This window comes from Cricetulus griseus, assembly GCF_003668045.3.
Source record: "Cricetulus griseus strain 17A/GY chromosome 1 unlocalized genomic scaffold, alternate assembly CriGri-PICRH-1.0 chr1_0, whole genome shotgun sequence".
NCBI lineage: Eukaryota > Metazoa > Chordata > Mammalia > Rodentia > Cricetidae > Cricetulus > Cricetulus griseus.
The window spans coordinates 264,446,261-264,471,648 of NW_023276806.1; the positions used below are offsets into that span (position 1 = coordinate 264,446,261).

Here is a 25,388-nt window from a genome sequence, read left to right on the forward strand (position 1 = left end):
ATATCCTAAAGTGCCAGTTATTTAATATATCTATATAATAATATCAATGTTCACAAGCATAGAGAACACTATGATGGTAAAATATATACAGAAAACAGTAATTATAACTGAAATTTCTATTTGGAGTGCTTGTGGACACCCCTTCAGATACTATTCCACAGAAATACAGAAAGGATCTTATGGTAAGATGTATTTACCATTTTCTTCTTCATTGTATTGATGCAATGTGTGTATGATCAACAAAATGCTGGTAACTGAAAATCACAACTGACTACAATTGATTCCATTACCTCTATTCACACATTCAGGCATGCTCTTAATGTTTGTTTTTGCTATCAAGGAATCATCTGTAGAGTCTAAGCATCAAGTACAGTTTACAGTTTTTTCTCTGAGAACCTTCTCCAGCAAAATCTTAGCTTATGATGTTGTTTAATATTAGGCATGTATAGATTATATTTTCTCACTCAAATGTATTACCTATTTTATGGGTTGAAACACTTTCAATTTATTCAATTCAAATCTTTGCAAGATCCACAAGCAATCCATATACATTTTTAAGTATTATCATAAGTATTGTTAAAAGGCATTTCTTAAGAACCATTACAAAACAGAGACACCTTACTTTAGGGGTTCACACATGCTCAGATTTATCACAGACATCAGTGTTTCTCAGTGAGTCTGCATAAGGTTTCTTCTCTCTCCGTATCTACACCTAGAGCTAGACTGATATAAAAAAATGCAGTTCTAGTATTGAGAAAAGTTGGTGAACCATATCTAATGTTATTACATCAAAATTTATTTGAAATAATATCTGTCATGTAGTGGCTTCTCTTTTATACTAAATTTTGCCTTTCTAAAATTGAAATTAGTGGCTCATGGGCAGCTGTAAAAGATCAGTTACAGAGCACATGTTCCTTGTGAGTGAAGCCTAAGGCTCAAGCCTCACAAGTAAGAAAGCAAGTATGAGAACAAGAGTAACAGTGAAAGAGAATATATGATAGAGAAAGAGAGAGAAAAACAGAGAGAGACAGGGAGACTCCCAAATGAGTTGTCATCAAAGACTTCATCTTCCAATAGAAATTCACACCCAGGATGAAAGGAAAGTTGCCTTCCAAGCCAAATACAACCAAAAGATAGCCACACATTTATTCTTATATCCAACATAGGGTGACTTGCCCCACATTATTTAGAAAGGACAAAGAAGGCACTGGCATATTAATAAAAGAACACTTTATTAAGAAAATATAAAAATTGTAATTAAATTTGACACATGTCATAAAACAATCACTACTGGACATAAAGGGATAGTTGGGTTTAGACACAACAACTGTGAGTGGTGCCATCAGAGAGTTGATAAATTAAAACTCAACAAAGAAATTTAAGCTAACTTGTCCCATTCATCAAAAGGATATAAGAGATTCCTCCGGAATGTGACATCCAGTACCTCTACAAAACATATGCTTTTCATTGAATTTTCTCCAAAGTACACCAAATACTGGGGCATAAAGTGTGCTGTAGCAAGTAGAAAACACACTGCAACTGGGTTCCAGGACTTGGGCTCAGGGTTTAGCTGTGGGTATCTGCTTCTGCTTCCATCCTGGATGAAGGCTCTAGGATTGTATATAAGGTAGTCATCAATCTCATTATTGGGGAAGGACATTTAAGGCAGCCTCTCCACTATTGCTTAGATTGGTAGTTGGGGTCATCCTTGTAGATCTCTGGACACTTCCCTAGTGCCAGATTTCTCTTTAAACCTATAATGGCCTCCTCTATGAGGGAGGAATGATGAGAAAAGAGGTCAAGACCAGGATAGAGAAACCCACAGAAACAGCTGACCTGAACAAGGGGGAGCTCATGGACCCTAGAGTGATAGCTGGGAAACCAGCATAGGACCAATCCAGACCCCCTGAATGTGGGTGTCAGTTAGGAGGCCTGGGCAATCTATGGGGCCTCTGGTAGTGGAACGTTGTTTATCCCTAGTATACAAATGGACTTTGGGAGCCCATTCCACATAGAGGGATACTCTCTCAGCCTAGACACATGGGGGAGGGCCTAGGCCCTGCTCCAAATGATGTGACAGACTTTGAAGATCCCCCATTGAAGACCTCACCCTCCTTGGGGAGCAGAAAGGGGATGGGATGGGGGTCTGGTGGGGGCAGGGGAGGAGGGGAGGGAGAGGGAACTGGGATTGACATGCAAATGAAGCTTCTTTCTATTTTGAATTAAAAAAGAAAAGAAAACACACTGTAAAAGCTATTACATACTAACAGACCAGAGTAAAAGCAGTAGGTAGAGAAAGTACATCAACTATCCAGTTACAGAGAGTTGCTGAACATTATAATCAGAGAGACTTTTAGAAAGTCATCAGATTAAAATGGAAATAGTATACAGGGAACTTTGCAATAAGGTGAAGGTAATTCTGAAAGAGAAATTAGTAGCAAAGATCCCTAATATAAAACACAAGGATGTACCTCAAGGTCACAAACACCAACAAGTGAAAACTGAAAATAGTAGACTCTCGGTTTCTGTCTTGTAGCCATTTTCCTCTGGGTTGGACATGACCACTGATGTCTTAAATCAGATCAGCTGTGATTTCCCCCAGGACTCTCTTCAGAGTCCAGCAACATTCTCATAGGAAGGGGCTGGTTCATGAGACTTTTTTTGCACCATGGGCGCTCTCAGATTAAAACCTTCATGAGATCCTGTTAGCTGCATATAAATTGTCCATAGGAGCTGGACAGTGGTTGTGTATACATTTAAACCCAGCACTCAGGAATTAGAAGAAGGTGAATCTCTGTGAGTTCCAGGCCAGCCAGCCTGGTCTACAAAGGGAGTTCCAGGACAGGCTCCAAAGCTACACAGAGAAACCCTGGGTCAGGGAAAAAAAAAAAAAAAAAACAATGGGTCAGAGGATTTCTTGGTGGTATGATTGTATGTAACTGAGTCTCTCACCCTCCTGTAAGTCACATTGCTTCATGGAGCTAGATTTGGACAGAATCTTTTCATATGTCTGCCTTGTCCTATCTGGAGTGAATACTATATGATTGGCTTTTTCTTGTTTCCATCTCTGAGGAAAGCCACATTACAGCTTTCACAATAATGCATGCCTCAGTGGTATGGGCTCAAACAGGATCATGCTATTAACCAAAATCATTTTCAGAGTCAACCAAGGAAAGCTAACCAATAAAAACCTACATGCTGACAAGACGAGTAAGCTCTAAATCCAGGTGTGTGGAAAGCAAGCTAGATCTGTACTTACTCTTTGCTTTCTACCAAATTTGATTAGGTAGAGAGAGCACCCACAGGAGATTCTGTGTAAATAAAATGAGAAAATAAAACAGTAACTTCCTGATATTCATAGCACTCTATAGAAAATGAAATAAAATAGAAGGGAAATGGGGAATGAAGGGTCAGAATAGGTTAGGAGAAAACAGGCACAAGGGTCCAGTGTGGGGTGTGGAGTTCAAAAGGAAGGAGGGGGAATTTTACATTAGTGATTACAGATTGGATAACAGGAAAAACAGGGCACTTGAAATGAGTGGGAGAAGGCAAGAGGAAGAAATTGACATACAGTGTCTGGATCTGGAATTTTGATGTAGCTGTCTATTAGTATAATAAAGATATAAAAAGGAGAAAATGAGGAAGTCATGTTGAAAAAGAGACACAGCCTAGCCTTACACTTACATGACCAAATCGATAAATGACTGAATTTTGGAATAAACTTAGAAATGTTACAAATACAATTTCCAATTCCGACTAGTGCCTAAAGGCACAAATTCACATTTTCACAGTAGCTGAGATGCTTCAAAAGTGTTAGGAAAGAGAGCCAAAACTGGCCCACATATCTAGGGATATTGACACATATGATACATACTGAATAAGAGGGGTAAAACTAAAGACCACTAACGTATATTAAATTTAAAACAACAACATAATAAATAAGGGTAATATAAAGAGCTGGAAGCTGTGCTGAGTGACAGGGATGTAGAGGACCTTGAAACTTGGGAACAGTCAGCAATATCGTGTGATGCAAGTCAAGGCATACATATAATCTTCCTTAAGTTAGCAGTGGTGACCTCTGCCAGTGCTGATATGAGAAGAAGCAAAAAAGCTTCGAGACTGGAAATGATATCTCAATAGCAGTATTGAAAGCATTTTAATAATTTACTGATGCTTCATTGAATTTGAAGCTGAATTCAGACTTATGAATCTGATTCTTTATGGAGTTGAGGTCCCTTGGCAACCAGTAATTTCCTATCTGAGACTGCTAGGAAAGGCATTTTTATCCATGAGATTGACCTTCATCACTCACAAAAGGAAGCAACATGGGATGTCCCTAAAATTTCTGCTGCTTTTCCCTCCAAGGCAACACAATCTCTTCCAGCAGAGTGGGTGGCTTTGAAAAAAAACTTCATAACTGAAAATTGACTTGGACAAGCAAGGTATTTTATAATAGTTACAAAATTACCTTTAATTTGTCAACAACAATAGATCACAAGACATACACTGTTAATATTATCTAAACTTTGTTTCTATTTTGTCTCTCATTAAATTCTAACCCCATGACTTCATGCAAGAGGGGGGGTTTCTTCCTGAGCAGTAGAAGAGATTATCCTTTCTTCCTATTGAGGTCTCAACATTTACAGTCAGTATTAAACTCACTGCAGCATGGATGAATGTGACAGCAATCCTGTCTGGGCAGGCACACCTGTGTGTGTGTGTGTGTGTGTGTGTGTGTGTGTGTGTGTGTGTGTGTGTGTGTGTGTGTGTGTGTGCATGTGTGCATGTATATGAGTATTTGCATGTGTGTGTGTGTGGGGGGGTTGCATGTGCCTTCATGCCTGTGTAGAGGTGTGTGTCTTAGGCAACAAATAGAGGGTTGAAATGGCAAAAAAACAACTGTTGTTATATAATTCACTATCAATGAGTTTACATATTCTTAGGTTTACATATTCTTAGGTTCAAACCAAATCTTCAAACAAGCTAGGAATGATGGCACATACTTTTACTCACAGCCCTTGGGAGGCAGAGGTAGGTGGATCTTTGTGAGTGTGAGGCCAGCCTCTTCCATAGTGATATGTCCTGGATCATGGAGGGATTGCTATAATTAGCCCAAATTTTTAATGTTAATTTGAAAAGCAAATTAGTAAGATTAAATCCTTTGGTTAGCCTGAAATAATTGTTATCTTCTGTATGCTCATCTCAGGATGAGAATTAAAGCAGGAAGCCACAAAAATGAGATACAATCAAAGAAACACCTGTTTGTTCGAAAGCCCTGCTCACCATCTGAGGCCCTCCACCGTGTTTTTTTTTTTTTTCTCTTGATAAATAGTCACTTTGTTCCATCTTGCATACAGCAAAATTATAACTCAGCCTCTCTTTGAGTTAGGAGTGGCAACACCCAGGAGCTAGAGAAGCTAATGTGGGAAGCTGCTGAGTAGCCTTGGTAGCCTCCCTAAGATTATCACCCCCCTCCTACGGAATGTGTTATTAGCAAGTCCACTCACAGGTTTGGATGTGAGAGCTTAACAAACACCGAATATTTGATAAATGAACATGGATTCTTTCTGGATATTATTTCTAAGAGGAGAGAGGAAGCTGAAATGCTGGTTTTGTGTTTTAATATGAAATACAGCTGTAAGGCAGTGTGCTTCTTCCTGCCTTTCGTCCTATGTAGAACATCATCAATATACACAGGTAGTTTGACAAAAATATATCCAGACCAACAGCACAAACCAGGCAAAAGCCAAAATCCAAACTGAAAGAGAACAGCAGCAATAAAACAAGCACTCATAATGTCCTCTGTTGCAAGTGCCTTCCAGTTATCACCTTCTCTTACTTGGATCACTGCTTTGCCACCAAATTCATCCCCCTGCCTCCACTATGGAGACTTTGGAGAATTATGCAGAGCAGTAAGAATCATCCTATGGAGTGAGTCAAAAAGTCTTGATTTTCCCATGTGGTAATAGTTCCATTCCTTTACATTGTTCTTGTCAAAACTGGTAAACTCTACTACACAACTGCAAATGCATAAAACATCTCTGAAGACTAGGAAGAAGGTTGGTAGGCTATGGAATCAATGACTTAAGCAACAAAAATCCTGGGGTACTCATGGATTTCTATAATGGCTCCATATGGACTAGACAGCAGGGTCAGGGGGAAAATCCTCTAAGTCAAACTGTTTTCCCTAGCTGAAGGGGCTAGAAGAGGGCATCTTTGCAACACACAGAGATTTGGGTAATATATAAGTCTTCTGCTACCATTACTAAGAGAGTAACTGTAGCAGTCCTTCTACCAATCTTGGACACAGAATCACAAAGGTTATGTAGGAGGTTGGTTTTCTACCTCTAAAACCTACCCATTCTACAAAGGAACTGGTAGCAGTTATTCACATTTATAAGATATGATGATTCCTTCCATATGCCCATAGGGTGTGAGACTTCCAGATAGTTGGTTCATCGTTATTCATTTGTGGCTACTCATTGTGCATCTGTGGGGACATTTCAGGATGTAAAGCAGATTGCTCTCCTCAGTGTGCACATTCCTCACACAATCTATTGAAGGCCTGAATGGGACAGATTGTGTGAAGAACAAATCTCTCTCTAGGCTTATTTTTAAGCTGGGAAATGGGTTTCTGGCATTCAAATGTGGACATAGACCAACATGTAACATAAACTTTTCTGAATCTCTAGCTAGAGAATTACAGGTCTTAGGAATTCTCAGACTTTATGAATGACCTTATTTATCTATATCTATGATTTATAATCTATCATACATCTGTCCATCATCCTTTTATCCATCTATAACCTACCCTCTATCACCCATCAACTATCAACTACCTGTCTAGCTATCTAGCAAACATTTCTCTATCCATTTTATACATTCACCTCTCTATGCATCTATTCATCTATTCCCATATTTGCTTTGGTATTGGTGGAATTATTTCTTAGTATAATAGTGTTTGCTTATTGAATGTAGACAGTCTAAAATCATTGTCCATTTATCACCAGAATCAAATGGTTCACTGAGGTTCTAGATCTCACCCAAACAAGTTTTTTGGGGAGTCATTCACCAAACCCACCAAGTGAGGCTTCACCCCAGTTCTGTAAAACATATAGTTAAGTAGGCAGGCTTAAGCTAAGATTCACACCCATTGACTTAATGGCTTTATATCTCCATTAATGGACAAATACTCACTATGAGAGTAGCTCAATTGAGCTGAATGTCCCCTTCATCTAGAAGTAAGTTAAAGATGAGGTGAGATAAGCCTCACTTATCCTTTGGTATTGGAGAGGTCAAGATTGCTAGTTCCCTCCCATTCTGTGGTAGCAAACCTGCCTGAGCCAGTATTCCACTGTCTCCTCCCAGAGGCTGAAGTTCAGTGGGAAACTAAACTCAGATCTTCAGTCAGGTCAATGAGCTGGTTTAAGTCCTAAGTTTATGTGCTCATATTACTAAAAACATATCTGCTACTCCAGACAAAACAGAATATAGTTATGTATTTCTGAAGACAAGGAAACTGTTTAAAGCATAGATGGAATGGCTCACAAAAAAGATAAATTAGGTGTTTAAAAAGGAACCACAAAAGTTCTGATGAGAAAATTAGAAAGACAATGCTACATAATGATGGTACTTGCAGATTAACATGATCAAAATTAATGGTATCACTGTGTTTGGAAATAGGATTAAGTAGAAAATGGCAAAGATGGCATAGAAAACAATGGATACCTAGTGTTTTAATTAGATCAATTAAGGCACTAAATCTAGATAGATAGATAGATAGATAGATAGATAGATAGATAGATAGATAGATATGGAAGATAGACAGATGCACAGGTATCTGTATATAAAAGTTAAGAAAAGTTAAGAAGAAAGGGGCTGGAGAGACAGTTCTGAGGCTAAGCTTGTATGGTGTTCTTGAGATGGAGTTTTGATCATAGCACCCATGCTGGGCAGCTAGAAACCACCTGTGGCTCCAGTTCTATGGTGTCTGGCACCCTCTTCAAATCTGTGGATGAATATACACAGACAAACACACACAGACAGACATATGATCACACCCAAACACACACACACACACATACATACACACACACACACACACACAGAAGAGAGAGAGAGAGAGAGAGAGAGAGAGAGAGAGAGAGAGAGAGAGAGAGAGAGGAAAATCAATTAACACCTAAATGGCAGCAGCTTACTATGTATGTACTCTGTTCTATAAACATTTAGACATAATTTCAGTACCTTCTGAAGCTTACAATGTCAATGTCTCCCACTGATGCTACTATCATTTTAAATGTGATTTTGCAATGTAATGAAGTATAATATCTGACAGTCTGTTGAACTTCATTCTCGTCCTAACCCCAACTCTTGAATCCCCATATATATTTATGCGACATATTCAGAACCAAATATAATTCAAATGAATATTTCTCAATAAATATTGGGACAATGCCTAGAAATTTTGCTATCCCCCCAAAAAAATCAAATCCTAGAATTCCAAGAGAGCATGCATCAATGTTTGAAGCATCTGACAGAATGCAATGTTGTTTCATAAAACTGTCACCAAATATTGGGTGTAGAGATTTTCAGATATAAAATCAGTCATGAGGGGCCATGTGGTTGACATCACTTCCCTTGCAGATCCTAAGTGGATGCCATTATCAAAGCTCTCTGCACAGTTTCTGGCACAGTGTGGACACTCAATACATTACCTTTTAAATTTAGCAAACTGACTATAGAACCCATCAAAGAAAGTAGAGAAAAATCATTCAAGCCAAACCCTTGTGAATATACTCAGAGTCTCTTCAAATGTGTTACTGTCTGCATGAGAAGCAATTTGCTTATTGAGAGAACTCAGTGCTGAGACATTTAAGATTTTGAGTTCCAATAAATAAATGTGCATTTAAAAATTTGAGTCTGTCTGCTACTTTCTACCTATAGCCTGGAATTGCTTTAGTCCTTGTATTGTGCACATTGTCACTTATAAACCAGACATACTCTTTATTTTCTCCCACATCTCCTTCAAATTCAAAGTATGCGCATGTTTTATTTTCTCAATTACAAACAACCCGTGATTCCTTGCATTTATCTATTTTAATTGCCATCCTTTTTACTCTTGTTACTACAAAAATAATCCATTTCCCACATTCCTATTCCCCTCTCTTTCATAACGGCACATTGTAATAAGCAAAAACGATTATAATGCCAACTGCATTTTTAATAAGTGAGATGGGCCACAGGGAGACACCTGCTCCAGTGCTTCTCTGCTCATTAACAGAACATCATCTGAAATCAGACAGGAGGAAGTAGACAGCCATACTGCCATGTTTCATATTAAACACCAAAACTGCATTTCAGCTTAGAAAACAATATTCAGAGCAAATGCATGTTCATTTATTAGATATTGCAGTGGACTTGCTAATACACTTCCTGTAAGTCCCAAATGAAAGTCACAAAGAAATAACAAGAGGTCTCATCAATCATACCCAGTTGTATGAGTGAAGTAACTAGCTTATCAAAACTCAATGCTGAACAGCAGTGCAGGCAGAAGTGAAGGATTTGGCTATATCTCTGATTCCAATGCTTCTGCTTTTATGGATCTATCCTAGAGGAATAGGTGATGGTAAAGATGATGGTGATGATAATCAAGATAGTAGCTGTGCTGATAGTGATGACAATGATGATAGTGATGATGGTGACAATGCCACATAACAGTCACTACTTGTTGAGAACATTCTTGGCTCTAGGCCTTTGATCAGATGGCTTCCATAGGTGGGGTTTTATATACTGTCTATATAAAGTAATGCTTGGAGAAGTCACACAACTTGCACATTGCTGCCAGGGCCTGAAGCATAGATCAAGTTCAGTTGTTCCTGGATACACGTTCTCTCCCATATAATATTTCTCATAGAAATAAGAAGACCATCTCATCCGACCCTCACCTTGCTCATTGTGGAACACAGAGATTTTCTTTATCTACTCTCTCCTCCTTCCACCTACCTCCGTTTCCCTTTCTCTCATGTATTGTCTTAATTTTCCCATGCATGGTGTTTTGTTTTATATGTTGTGATTTGTTTGAGAAAGGGCCTCCATCGATAGTCTATAGCTGCAAGCTATAGATTTCTAACTGCAAGCACTAACCCATCACACTGGGATCTTGTTTTGCTTTCTATTATTCATTAGACACTCTCTTTGATTGTCAGTCAACTTCAACATGTGTATGTCTGTCCAAGTTTGTCTGTCTATATCCCTCCCATCTCACACCTCCTCTTTTCTTCAATTTTTAATCTTCTCTAACAATGTGTGTGGGTCTTTCTGCACACCCTCCTTTTAGTTCACCTTCTACTCTGTCTCTCACCTTATTGTAGTGCCCGTTTCTTTCTTTTTGTTTGTGAGTATCTTGGTGTCTCCTCATATGTACCTGTCAGTTTCTGAGACATCTCTGTGGCTGCCTGTGCCTCAGCTGAAGTGATGGGCTCAAAGCCAACAGAAATTCTCATCCAGTTCTAAAGACACTTCCCTGGATTCCAGCGATATATGCAAAGTTGAAGAAAACAGTCCATTAAACTGGAAAGCAAAAAGGAAGTCTCTGTCCTTGGATAAACAATTTGCGTCCCCATAAGGATTCAGTGGTGCAGAATCCAAAAAGGCCCATCCCCCCATCTCTGTGAAGACACAGTGCATGCATTCACTAGCTGGGCGCTGCTGAATGATGCACTTCATCCCTCAGCCATGTCCTCCCCCAGTCAGGAAACAGTGCTTAATTCTGCCCAAACCCGCCCTTTGACTAGCCATGGGAATGAGTGTCCTTCCAAAGTGGTAGGAGTTCTGCACCTGCCATGGCCCGAGAATGCTTACCCTCTAAAAGCCACGCAGAAGTTACACCTCCTGTCAATTGCTTGCCCATCAAGAAACACAATAAACAAGCTTTGAATTTTCCATTTACCAGCCTGAAGGAGAGAAGTGCTTTACTTTCTGCAGTTTCCTGAAATAATGACTGCTTGTGCCTTTTGCATTTATGGGATCAGTAGCCATGATCTCATATTTATGGCTGAACACATCCTTCAAACAGCTTGTGAGAGAAGAGAACAATCTTTCCATTTGTCTGCTCAGGTAGAAACTTATCTTAGAGTGGGAGTTTTGTTGCTGTTATTAGCACACGCGCATGCACACAAATCACATTGAGTGAATACGAGAATGCTAACCCTGACAACCCACAGACTTCTTACTTAACGTCCTTGCTGATAACAATTCTGAAAGCTGAACTGCAAATGAAAACACTTGAAGGACAACACCTAAGGGATGTGCTGAAGTTCCAAGGAAACAACTGTTGTCCTTGGAACATACACTGAAGCTCACCTGTTTCTTATATAGATAGTAATTTCTGTGTGTACACATGTATGCATGCATACACTATAAATGAGCATGCCTTTTGTGGTCATGTGAGCAGAGCTATGTGCATGCAGGTGCATTCACATGTGTATGTGAATCTGTTTGGATGTGTATGGGTACACGTGTGAATACACGTGTGTGTGTGTGTGTGTGTGTGTGTGTGTGTGTGTGTGTGTGTCCACCTAGCACATCAGTCTATGACTTATCTTCAGACTGACACCAACTGACATTCACCTTCAACTTCATTCAATGCTGTTACTTCAGCTGACACCTTACTGGTGAAACAGACACAAGAGGAGGCTGCTCCTTCTCACCTTCAACCCCAAGGAAGGAATGTCTACATTTTAATGTCTTTGTATATTCACTTCTCATGTTGCTACTCTGATCTTAGTGACCCTGGGATGGGATTTAAGTCAATATTTCTTCTTTGCTCAGTTTAGAAGTGTTTGAACCTGGGGCTTTTGGGAGAATATAATCCTGCTGTAATTATTCAGAGTTATTCTTCTTTCTCAAAACCCACCAAGGGCCCTGGGAATTCCCACAGTTCTTTGCACTATTTTGCATGCAGCTCAGCATCCTAGGAGCAGGAAAATGATACACAAAGCCCCACCAATCATCTCTAGTTTTCAGTACCATCTGTAACCTTATCAAGTGACAACACACACAAACCTGCTGCTTCTAGGAACCATGTGTCACCCACAGGTATGCTTTAATAGAGAGTGTGGAAAGTACGTTTCAGAGAGTTACTTTTAACTGCAATAATTCCACCGATATAATTTTACACTATCATTTTATGTGTAGAAAACACCAGGACTTTAAGTCACACAATGTTTTTTATCAAAGTAAGAATCCCAGGAGGAAGGATAACTCCTTAAAAATTATTTTAAAAAATAGCAAAACAAAAAACCAAAACCCCAGCAAGAATATGACCATAACCCAAATCTATGATTAACCAATAAACACGACATCACAAGTAAAGAGGACTCTTTAGACAACATACATGATCCCTTGATTAAGATGTAATGTGATTTCCTAAAGGGTGGCTCAGCAGGAAAGGGCACTTGCAGCCAAGACTGATAACATGAGTTACACGCCTACCATCTACCACATGGGAGAATGAAAGAGCAGACTTCTATAAGTTATCCTCAAACATCCAGAGGTATCCCATGGAGCGGGTATGTCTGCTAACATATGCACATGTATCACAAATCAACACAAATAAGATAAAAATGTAAGGAGAGATGCAGTTTTTTGTTTAGATTTTTATTGCTAATGATTTGAATGTATTCAAAACCATGTATTTCTATGCAGTGTTGGGAAAGCAACCATGTCAGGATCTTTCAAATGTATTTTACGCACAAGGGTCTCCTGTGTTTAGAATAATGTTGTGGGTAAGTACTGGTTCATGAGAAGGCTGTGTGATTTTTTTACACCAAAAATTCAGGAATAAAATGGCTCTGCTAGAATCATACCTTCACTTTTACAACCCAGGGCAGCAGATGTCAAACCTTATAAATTGGCCATACCTGTTTTTTTTTCTTTTTAATTTTAGTTTTAGAAAACAGTCTCATTTCTATTCATGAAGTAAATGTCCACATGATCTGTGGCAACAGAGAGTAAAAGCTAATAAAGCAACAAAACCTGGAACTTTTGACAATACCAGTGAAGTCAGAAGTTTTTGTGCCTGCCTGCTTGCCAATAGTAGATGAAAGAAAGGGAATTATTCAAAATTTAAACATGGAATTATTGAGCAGCACAATGTATTTACCTTTACACACACTTATCTCGAATTTAAAAGCACAGATACTTTGTGCCACTGATTTTATAATTCTCATACTTACAAATCTCATCAATAATTCATTATCATCAAGTTAAGAATGCCTCATAAAGATTTTATTGAAATCTCTCTATATGCAGTATTCACAGTTACTCCATCAGGTTGTAAGTAAGTCTCACACTCAGACCTGCTCATGTCCCTTTGCGGTTAGAGCTTAGGGGTTACATTTGTATTAGGGTTCTGGGGATTGGCACAGCTCTCTGAGCACCAGCCGAGGGTTGAGGAGGTCATCTCTCAGTGCAGCTGAGCAGCCACTAAAGTGCACGTTTCTCTCATGGGAGAAGGAGTGCAGAGGCAGAGGCATCAAGTTTCTGAAACTTGAAGACTCTCAGGTGCAGATAAACTGTGGCTCAAACTCAGCCACAGATGAACAAAATACAGGAACGCAGAGCAGAGGCAACTTGCTGAGAAAACTCCACATCTTTATAAAAAGCCTGAACAAACTAGGGGCACCATTCTAGGGTTAAAATATGCCTTTCTAGAAAACAACTTAATTCTTTTTCTAAAGTTAAGCGACACCACAGCTTAGGCATCTAGTTTCTATTCTTGACAACCAGCCATTTTCTGTAAGTATGACAGGAGTTCACTCCCCAGAATACTCTGTAGCCTAGTGAACCTGGGGACTGGAGGTCTGTGCCACAATCCCATTACACTGACAGCTTTGTTTTCAGGGGTCACACATCAGAATCCCAGGAGACCCAGCCTGAAGCTAGTTACCAGGGGCCCATTTCCCCAACCAAAATATGTCTGTAAAGTACAAAAGCTGATGAGACCACATAGGATACTTCTGTGTTAGCAAGAAAAGATCAGTGTAGATTCAAGCCCTACAAGTCTTCTGTCCCAGACACTTTCCAAAGTAACATGTTTTCCAGTGCACTAAAGAGGCACTAATAACATTATCCAGAACAACAGAATGCTCAGTATTCACTGTATCAAGTCACTTACAAATTAATACCTCCAGCAACTTCTCACATAAAAGTGAAGACCGGTGTTTATGCCCATAAAACACAGTATGCCAGGTTTTTTTACTTTCAGGGGCGATAAGCCGAGACAAGCGATTTAGGCATTTTTTTTTTTAAAGTCAAGTGAAGCAGTTATAATTCAAAAGCATTCATAGTACATTGGCATCTCAACAAAAAATTCACAAAACCACTCAGGCATCAGGATGTAAAGGGGACACACAATTTCCAGAAAGTGAGTCTTTGGCCACCACTCCTATGTGCACTGAACAAACAGGAGAGAAAGATGTCACAACAGAGAAACATCAGATCAGAGTGAGCTTTCCATGTCCCGCCGAGCCTACTGCAATCTTAAAAAGAGTACGAAAAAGATGGGAACTTACTTGCCATTTAAAGTTTCATCTTTAGTTGATGCGAGCTCATGCAGTAACTCCCCGCGCTCGGATCGCTCCTACACATCCTTTTACAAACCGCCAGTGTTGGCTCACCCACTCTAGTCTCAAGATGATTCATTCACAAATTATGCTCCTGTTTCTGATGAAGCATTAATATCCACGTTCTTTTCCTCACACACACATAAAAAAAAAAACCGCTACTAGAGATGAATAAAACATAATCCCTTAACATATTAACCGAGGAGGCACCCCATCCTCCCCGTCCATGTTCGGAGCAGCACGCCAACTGCCTCAGGTGCCAGGGGAAACTAACTCCAAGCTGCTAGCCACAGATGCCCTCTATCTGTGGCTATTAGCTCAGCTCGTTGGTCAGCTGGCTGAGAAGCAGCAGCAATTAGCTCTCCTGCTTCTCTAGGCTTGTACAGCAGACAGTTGGATGTGCTCAGCCACGAGGAGGCTGCTGAATGCTTTGCAGCAATTAGTAGTAGCCGGTGCCTCCGCCCCAAAGACAAATGGACATCCCACTGTCGGTGTTGCTGAGGGCTTTTATTATGTAGCATCCTCTAAGCTTGTCTGGTGGGTCTCTGCTCCTTTGTGTGGACATTTGTACTGTTTCAATTAAACAGGATTAAGAAGTTCAGTGCTTATGTTCCGTGACAATATTATTGACCAGGCAAAAATAATGTCTTTAGCTCTGTTCATCATTGGCCTCTCTTTCTCTCTGACTTGTTTTTCCCAATCCCTCACCTCAAATACAACTTCTAAAACCAGTGCTTTCACATCTGCGGTCCATAGGGGAAAACAAACAAACGAACAAACAAACAAACAAAAAACACATGCGTTCATCCTGGAGACAAAGGTAAACACTTAAGGTTTTTTATAACCACAGATGTCACACAAAGGATGCTATGATGAAATTTAGCTTGAAGTTGGGTGTATTTCTGAAACATTGTGATAAGGTACCTTCACACAGATTTTTAGACCTGGATGAGTTCTAACCAGAGTCGCTTTTGGAACAAACACATCTATGTTGCAAAGTACTTATTCAAGTCAGAATTTGCCAATAAATTTCAGAAGTTAGACTAGTGGGCAGAGTAAAGGCAAATATCCTAATCCCTCAGCCACAGTCCTGTAAGTACCTAACCCCTCCTCCCTCATGCTCTGAAAGCTCTCAATACCCAGGCCGCCCCAGGTGGGCTCTGATGTGCAATCTTGGTTTGTCAACAGTGCTCCACCTGGAGAAAGCAGACATTTGTTCCCAACCCCAGAAAGAGAGGAATACAATAGTTTCTTACCACGCGAACAGGCTCACTTGCCTCAACTGTCACAAGTGAGGCATACATACATCGAGAGCATTGGATAAACAGCTGCTTTAATAACTGTAATATTGTATTAATGAAAAATTCTCCCCCTCTCCTCCTGGTAAAATTCAATTATAACTTCCATGACACATCAGAAAATCGGCCACAACACAGAAAATCCCATTTCTTCCTTGTCTTCCATGAGAAATTAGATCATGAATAGGATGTTTCCTGAAAGAGCTGATTTTACTTCTTTTTTTTTCTAATGAAAAAGAAATGATCACATTTCTGTTTAGATATTAGTAAAAACATTTTTAATTAAAAGTTAGCAAACTGCAATATTATGCAGAGTTTAAAAGTAAATTTTATGCAGACAGTTTAGAAACAGACCAGAAAAGAGGAGGCAGTGTCTGAGAAAATTAAATAATACATTAACATAGAAGGCAGTCTACTATGGTAATAATTTCAAACAGGATAGAATACTCCAGACTTATTCCCACTCCTCTGGCTCGCCATCACTCTCACCTCTCCCTCTTCCTAAAGCTCAGTTGAAATCAACTATGTATAATCTTAAAGAGCCATGATTTCATTTCTTCAATAAACCTATAATTTAATTAACATAAATATTTCATGACATGCCTGTGAGACTATATAGCATAGGCACATTTACTTTTAATTAGCTTTTAAATACACTTATTTTGGTGTTTTCTTTTTGAACTTTGATTTTACTACATTTCTTTATGTGCTTGTTTCTTTACTCACGGTGTGGATATGCTTGTATCATTGTGCATGTCTGTGCATGGAGGTCAAAAGTCCATTAGACTTTTGCAACAGTGTAAACCCTGGATATCCTACATTTAGTCTTCCAACAAGTCCCTTTACCTAGAAGACATCTCACAGGTCTGGATGTTGAGTTTCTCATTTTAGTGTCTGCATAGAACCTTAGTTTAACACAGATACATTTCCAGTCTCCACCTGACTATTGTAACCAATGCTTTGACTTATCCAATATGGTACCTGAAAGCCCTGTGTTCTGTCTGGGCCATTAATAATGAAATAAAGAGGATTTATTTCTTTTCATGACAGACATACTTGCCATGAAGAGCCCCCACTAATGTGAGGACTCTTTCTAAGTGTCCCAGATATAGAGTGGCTGAGGTGTATCACCCTTAGCAGATGGCCTGTTTTATAAAATACAATACTCTAGCAGGAAAAGATTCTGATTTGAAGACATAGCAGACCATCCAAAACACAAGAAGTAAGGCTTATCTTATTTAATAAAAAATAGCATTTACATATTTTGGAAAAATTAAATATTGAAAACCTTTAAAAGTAAAAAATGCTTAAATATTAAATTAAGATATTGTTCATTTCTGTTTGCAGTCACATATTTGCAGCTAAAATAAATCATTGCATATAAGGCAAATTGACAATAGGGAAATTACATCTAAAATTTTAAAATAATAAATGACCTGCTAAATTTTTAAATAAGAAGGAAAATAGCATACACCCTGTGTCTAGAAAAGCATTCTATCAGATACATATGCACAGACATTGCAATACCATAAGGTATATGAGCTTAGCAATTTTAATGTCAGCTCACTATTGTGACTATCTCTGTCTCTCTGTCTCTGTCTCTGTCTGTCTCTCCTCTCACCCTCAACCATTCCAGGGAAGTCCTCTGTCACTGAACTGTGGTCCTAGCCCCTGTCCATTTTTCTTTTCTTTTCTTTTTTTTACTCTCTGAACTTTATTTTTGACTTCTCTTATCACATTCTGATCCCAAAATAGTCATTTGTATACGCTTAACAATTATTTTTACTCTTGTCTGTTGGTATACAGCATTATGCTATGTTGTATCCCAAGATTTCATAACTTACTATGATTTTGTGAGTTTTTTTCCATAAAAATATGCTGTCGCATTTTATATTTTTCAGAGCCATGAAACTGAAAGGGAGTCCCCTGGCTTCATGTCAAAACTCAGCCTCTTCTGCATAAACTGTGTCTCCATAAGCATCTGTGTTCATGCCAGTTCTTCTGCACACCTGTTTTTAGAGAAACAGTTAAAAAGCAAACACACAAACAATTTTCTTCATCTAATCATTTAGATTATAAACATATTTTAATAATAGATTGATGAAGAGAGTTTACCATTATGCAAATCTATTCCTCTTGCTGGGGACTGACTGAAAACACAGTTTATTCCTTGCAGTACCTCAAACAAACTTTTATACTAACCAAACAGAATATTTCTTAATGGCTTTTGCCATTGGTTTTCTAATGGGAAACATTTTAAAGAGTCTAACTAGTGTGTAGTAACCAGTAGTAAAGATCCCATGTTAGTCTTAAATATAGCCCATTGACAAAGCAAGATAAAAGAAGACCTTTTTCTCTCCTCAGAGAATGAGGTGCTGGTTGCTTGAGTCAATAATTACTGCAAAGTAAAGAGGAGAGAAATCATTCCCCTCATCCCAGACTAAAGATTCCTTGTATAAAATTCTCAGCATTATCCAAATAGCCTGCTACTATAAAAGGGGGTCTCCATTAGTTGGCTGGGATCCACTGTTGCCAGCTTATTACTTACTATTCAAAGTTGTTGTCAGCTAAAATCAGAAGTTGCCAGTAAACCAAACAGTAAGACCTAGAAACTGGAGGCCTGGGAATCATCTATGCTCACACCAATAAATCTTTGCCACACAAATCCAACATATACATTTGAAACTATAATATGCTTCCAACATTTTCCCTTTCTCCCCTACATCACTTCCCATGTATTTGCCCACATAATCCCCGAAATAAGGTAGAAGGAGGGTAAAAGAGTGGTAAGGATGTCTGGAAAACTCATAAAGAATCATGGTATTCTCAATCTTCCTGAAATTACATGCAATTCATCTAAGTCTGTGTACATATTCACATATACATCCTTAATGAAATTTTCCCATCTGGGCTGGCAATGCTCCTCTTAGACTTACTCCACTTTGAAAAAGAAATTCTAATACTATTTACTATCAAGATTTGGTAGTGTATATATAACTCAGTTTCTTGCCAGCAGTACTCAATTCATTCCATTATCTCAACGTTTACATAAGGTACAGTTCCAGGGACAAGAATGTGAGGATCCTTGAATACTCGGGCCAAATTGGATACAACAAACAGCTAGCTTACAAGAGTAACCTACTGGCCACACAGTACAGAGAAACAGGGAGGCTAGCTGCAGATCTTCACTTTTCCAAATCCAATATTGAGTTCTGTAATAGACCACCCACTTTGGCCTCCCCTCCCTCTCTGCTCCCATCTTCAGCAGATCACATATATCTTTTCCAACTTTCCTCCTCACTTGTCCCTTTGTCTCAGGGCCCAACCCAAGCAGGCATTCCCTGGGAACCCAAATGGTAAACCTGCCAGAGATGCAAGTGGGCCAGCTGAGAAGTTAGGCAAGCCTCAGATGTTCACTCTCCCTTCTTTCCTCCACAACCAATCACCCCAGTCTCATCCCCAGCTCTGCTGCAGGCTACCTCCTGTGGCCTCAACCCACTCTCAGCCCCTATTACCACTAAGAGATACTGGAGAGGCACCCCGCTTTCCTTCCTCCCATAGAACCTGTCAGCACCACTTTCTAGACCATCCACATTCCTAAGTATCACTTCCCAAAACCAAGAAATCCATCTGAACTGGAAACCCCAGTGTCCATACCTATCAGGATCTAAGAAGCATTCCTTACCAGGAAACACACAGTCCCCTACATTCTCCCAAGAACTAGAGAGGGCAATAGAAACCAAGGAACAAAACACCAACCCAACAAAGAGAATTCCAATATTCTTAATCCACATACTTATACCTGGGTAAAAATATAATCAGTAACAGCCAGGACAATCTGCCTGCACCCAGAGTCCAGCAAGCCTATTCCAGTAGGTCCTGAAAATGCTACATAGCTGAAGCATAAGACAAGTACTTCAACTTAATCTTTATGAACATGATAGAGGTCTCTAAATAGGAAAATATTAAATCCCCTTAAAATGATCTATGAAAACACCAACAGTGAAAGGACATGAACAAAACAGTTCAGGACCTGAAAATAGAAATAGAATCAATAAAAATCCCAAACTGAGGGAAATATTGAAATAAAAAAAAATTAATACCGAGAACCCCAGAGCAATTCTCAGCAGCAGAATACAAGAGATCTAAGAAAGAATCTAAGACATGATAGGGAATGTTCTTCTGTATATATGTTTCTCTTATTGGTTAATTAATAAAACTCTGATTGGCTGATTGACCAGACAGGAAGTGACATAGCTGGGCAAAATCAGGATGTAAGCAGGGACAAACAGGAAATCACTCTCTTCTCTTCAGAAATGCTGATCATGCATCAGGCAAAAGGATTGCAGGTTTGGTATTCCCTGGTAAGATAAGTCCATGTGGAAATACTTAGATTAATAGAAATTTGTTAGTAATTAAGACAGAGCTAGCCAATAAGAAGTCCACACTATTGGCCAACAGCTTTATAACTTATACAGCATCCATGTACTTCTTTGGGACTGTGAAGGGCAGCAGGACTAGCCACGCCAAGAAAGATCATGCTACAAAGACACTGAAGACAAAGTAGAAGAAATAGATGCTTTAGTAAAAAAAAAAAAATGTTAAACTTCCAACAAATCCTGGTAGCGAACATCCAGGAAATATGGAGCATTATGAAAAGACCCAAACTAAGCATATAGAAATAGAGGAAGAAGAAACCCAGGTCAAAATACTAGAAGAAATTTCCCCAATTGAAGAAGGTAGCTATAAATGTACAAGAAGCATACAGAATATCAAATAATGCTGGACCAGAAAAATTTCCCCTCGGCACATAAAAATCAAACAATAAACATACAGAATGAAGAAAGAATATTAAAAGCTTCAAAGGGAAAAGGCCTAAATAGCATATAAAGGCAGACCTATTAAAATAATGCCTGACTTCTCAATGGAGACTCTAAAAGACAGAAGGACCTGGATAGACTTTCTACAGATCTAAGAGACCACAGATATAAGCCAAGACTACTATACCCAGCAAAACTTTTAGTAACAATAAATAGAGAAACAAAGAGATTTCAAGATAAAACCAAATTTAAGCAGCATCTATCCTCAAATTCAGACCTATAGAGGACATTTAGAAAGAAAACTTCAACCTGTAGAGGTTAAGGACAACCAAGAAAACAAAAGGAATAAATAATCCCAGGCCAGAAAATAAATAGGGCAGAACTGCACACACACACACACACACACACACACACACACACACACTCACCACCACCAACAACAACAACAATTAAATAACAGGAACCAACAAACGCTACTCACTGATAGCTCTCAACACCAGTGGTCTCAATTCCATAAGAAAAAGAAACAGACTAATAGAATGGATGTAAAAATAGGACCTATCCTTATGCTGCAGCAAAGTCATTTTAATATCTTACAAAGAGATTTCAGCCCAAAACTAATCAGAAGAGTTAGAGGAAAACTAAACAGAGAAATACTGAAGCTAATTGATTTCACACCCGAAATGTACCTAACAGATGTTTACAGAGCATTTCACCCAATACAAAAGACTATAACTTCTTTTCAGAAGTTCATGGAACTTTCTCCAGAACCGACCACATAGTTGGACACAAGCAAGTCTAAACAGACACAAGAAAACTGAAACAACATCCTGCATACTATCTGACCATCACAGATCAAAGCTGGATACAATAACACAAAACTTACAAATTCATGGAAACTGAACTACAGATCTTCACTTACTCCATTAATTAATGAAATATGGATCCAGACAGAAATTCAGAAATAAATTTAAAATATTCTACAACCAAATGAAAATTAAAACACAACATACACAAACTTATAGGACATTATGAAGGTGGTTGTAAGAGGCAAGTTTATACCACTAAGTGCTTACATAAAGAAATTGGAGAAATCTCAAACTAATAACTTGACAGCACACCTGAAGACTCTAGAACAAAAAGAGGAAATCACACATACAAAAGCATTAGACTGCAAGAAACAATCAAATTCATGGTTGAAATCAATAAAATAAAAATTAAAAAATCAATACAAAGAATCAATGAAACAGAGCTGGTTCTTTGAAACAATCAATAAGATTGATAGACCCTTACCCAAATTAACTAAAAAGCAGAGAGAGAAGATACAAATTAACAATTAGAGGTAAAGGGGAGAGCATAATAACAGACACTCGGGAAATCCAGAGAATCATAAGGACATACTTTAAAAACCTGTACTCGACCAAATTGGAAAATCTAAGAGAAATGGGTTATTTTCTCAATACATACTACCGAACAAAGTCAAATAAAGATTAGATAAACAATTTAAACAGTCTTATAACACCTAGTGAAATAGAAGCAGTTATTAAAAGTCTCCCAACCAGAGAAATCCCAAGGCCAGATGGGTTTAGTGCAGAAATCTAGCAGATTTTCAAAGAAGAGTTAACACTAATACTCTTCAGTTTATTCCACAAAATTGTAACATAGGAATTAGTTCTCCAAGTCCACCGTTACCCTAATACCAAACTACGTAAACATCCAACAAAGAAAGGGAAGTACAGAACAATTTCCATTTTGAATATGAATAAAAAATTACTCCATAAAATAGTTGTAAACTGAATGGAAGAACACATGAAAGAATCATCTACATGATCAAGTAGACTTCATGCTAGACATGCAGGGATTGTTCAATCTATGAAAATCAATAAATATAGCCCAACATATAACCAAACTGAAAGAAAACAGTACACATGATCATCTCATTAGATGAAGAAAAGGCCTTTGACAAAATCCAATACCATCTCATGATAAAAGTCCTGGAGAGATTAGGGATACAAAGAATTTTCATAATAAAGGCAGTTTACAGCAAGCCCATGGCCAATATCAACGTAAATGAAGAACATTTCAAAGCATTTCCACTGAAATCAGAAATAGACATGATTGCCCTCTCTCTCCATACCTAGTCAACATAGCATTTGAAGTCTTAGTTAGAGCTCTAAGACAAGTGAAGGACATCAATTGGAAAGGAAGAAGCTAAAAAATCTCTATTTCTAGATGATATTATAGTGTACATAAGTGATCATAAACATTCCACTAGGAGACTAATTTTCAGCCAATTAGTAGGATATGTCAACTCACAAAAAATTAGAAGGCTTTCTAAATACCAATGACAAATGGTCTGAGAAAAAAAATCAGGGAAAAAAACACCTTTCATAAGAGGCTAAAAAATATAGAATACCTTGAATTCTAGTCAAGCAAATGAAAGACTTGCAAGATAAAATGTTTGAGATACTGAAGAAAGAAGTTGAAATGAATATCATAAGATGGAAAGATTTTCTATGCTTATATATAAGTAGGATTAATATAGTAAAAATGGCCATTCTACCAAAAGCATATACAGATGCAATTACTATAAAAGTCTAACACAACTCTTCACAGATCTTGGAAGGACCATTTTCTGCTTCACATGGAAACACGAAAAAAAATTATAGGATAACTAAAACAATCTGGAATCATCAAAGAACAGCTGAAGGCATCACCACTCCAGACTGGGGTCTAGTTCACCTCAGCCAGGATGATTTTTTTCTTGTTCCACCCATTTACTGGCAACTTTCATTTCAAGATTCACAAAGAGAGGTAAGAATTGTAAAATATTTTTCCAGTCATGTCTACTGTCAAGCTATTTCATGCCTGGCTTAGGGATACTTTTTATTCATTATCATAATGAATAAAAATAATCAGACTTCACAAATAGTTTAACTATGATAATGGTATTACTAATGTGACCACTCAAGATTCCAGGTCTTAATTTGTATTATGTTATTGCTACAAAATATATCAACAAATGTTTAGTGTCTTAGCTCAACACATACTAATTTCTCATTGTTTGTGTGGGGAGAGTCCATGTGATAGGAGCATGGCTGGAGTGAACTTCCCTCTCCACTTGATCAAAGATAGGTTTACATCCAAACTCATTTGAGCTCCTTGATGGAAACAGTTGAATTGTAACTATTTGACTGAGGGCCTGGGCTTGACTTTTAATGACTCAGCTAAAAGCTAATTTGGGGAGGTAGAAGCTACACTCTGTCCTTCACCCACAGGTTCCCCCTCTTGATAGTTACAATAGAGTTCTTCAGGGCCAGAAGAGACATGTGTGAACCAGCAAGAAACCTTAGTCCCATCTGCAACATCATCTATCATATCATAGGGTTAGTTTTACACCACTGGTGCTGAGAAAGTTGTGGGTTCTTCCCACAATATGGGCAAAGAAACTTGCAGGACATCACCTGTCTCAATTTGAAATTGTAATTTGATAGTGTCATTGCAAGGTTCATAGTCAATAGCTTCAGTATTTCCCAAGTCCTTCACCCAAATATCCTGTGATGTTTTAAGTACCTTTATAATTATTGTGTTGGAGGTATTGCATGGAACATGGGTTATATACACTCTAGTTGACCTCTTAGAATTGTGTCATCAACTTTAGGTTACTTCCTAATATAGTTAATATATTCAAGGTGATGGCAAACTGTGACTACTTAAGCATAAATATTAACTTAAGCTAAACTGATGATGTTTGAACAAGGAATGCTTGCTTTCCAATTATCTTGAAAGCTTTATAAACTTGTTTGTATGTAAAGGTGGATTTTATTAGAAAGGAAGGGATGAGATAAATCCAGTAATTGTAAGTACTCTGATCATTTAACATATTCAAGACATGAACTCTTTAGGAATACACACAAAAGTCAGAAAGAATTCAGGCTACATGTAATATAAACATTCTTCTTGCTGCAGGATCTACCAGGAATTATAGCTCTTTGATAATTAACTAAAGACTGTGAAGATTTTTTTTCATTAGTGACTAAAACTTTCAAACTCAGTTTGTATTCTCTGCCTCTCTTATTCCTAAAGGTGAGTATCAAGATATCTTCTTATATTCTTTGAGCTTAAAGTCTATTGTTGTGTGTTGTATTTATATACATGTACCTTACTGAAAATGAGCTCACAGAGAAACAAACCTATTTCATATGTGAGGAGGTAGTTAATCTACCCATTCATGGTTTACTTTGTTAGATATTGAGTGATACAAAGGATATTTCTGAAGACAACAATTTTTTTCTATTTTAGAGATTATAATATAATATTCCTCCCTTCTCTTTCTGCCTTCAAAGCCCTATCATAGACCCCTACTTGCCCTCTTTAAAATTAATGGCCTAGAAGTTACATCCATAGTCTTACCAATATGACTGCTAAGTAAATTTTACAATGATAGACATAACAAAGTGGATAGTGGAAAGGCCTGGGCACTATACTAACATCTACAAGGCAACTAAGAGACACTGAAATTTGGAGAAATAGTTTTCCCCAGGTGGAAACATACCAATTATCTTTACAATACCAAACAGTTTGCTATATTGGGGCACATGAAGTACCATGAACAAAATATGTTAATGACTTTGAAATTACTTACA

The 25,388-nt window shown here is 38.2% G+C and overlaps 1 protein-coding gene across 4 annotated transcripts in view; it reads right to left on the reverse strand.

Moving 5' to 3' along the window:
* Pcdh15 (protocadherin related 15) overlaps positions 1–15,013 on the reverse strand; it is a 678,164-nt gene extending 663,151 nt beyond the window's left edge. For 2 of the 4 annotated variants that reach the window (XM_027394186.2, XM_027394188.2), the window contains exon 1: positions 14,574–15,008. The gene's annotated coding sequence lies outside the window, so the exon portion shown is untranslated. Of the gene's footprint in view, positions 1–14,573 lie in introns of all 4 variants that reach the window. The other 2 variants (XM_027394189.2, XM_027394190.2) reach the window with 2 other exon arrangements.
* Between the last annotated feature and the right edge of the window lie 10,375 nt (positions 15,014–25,388).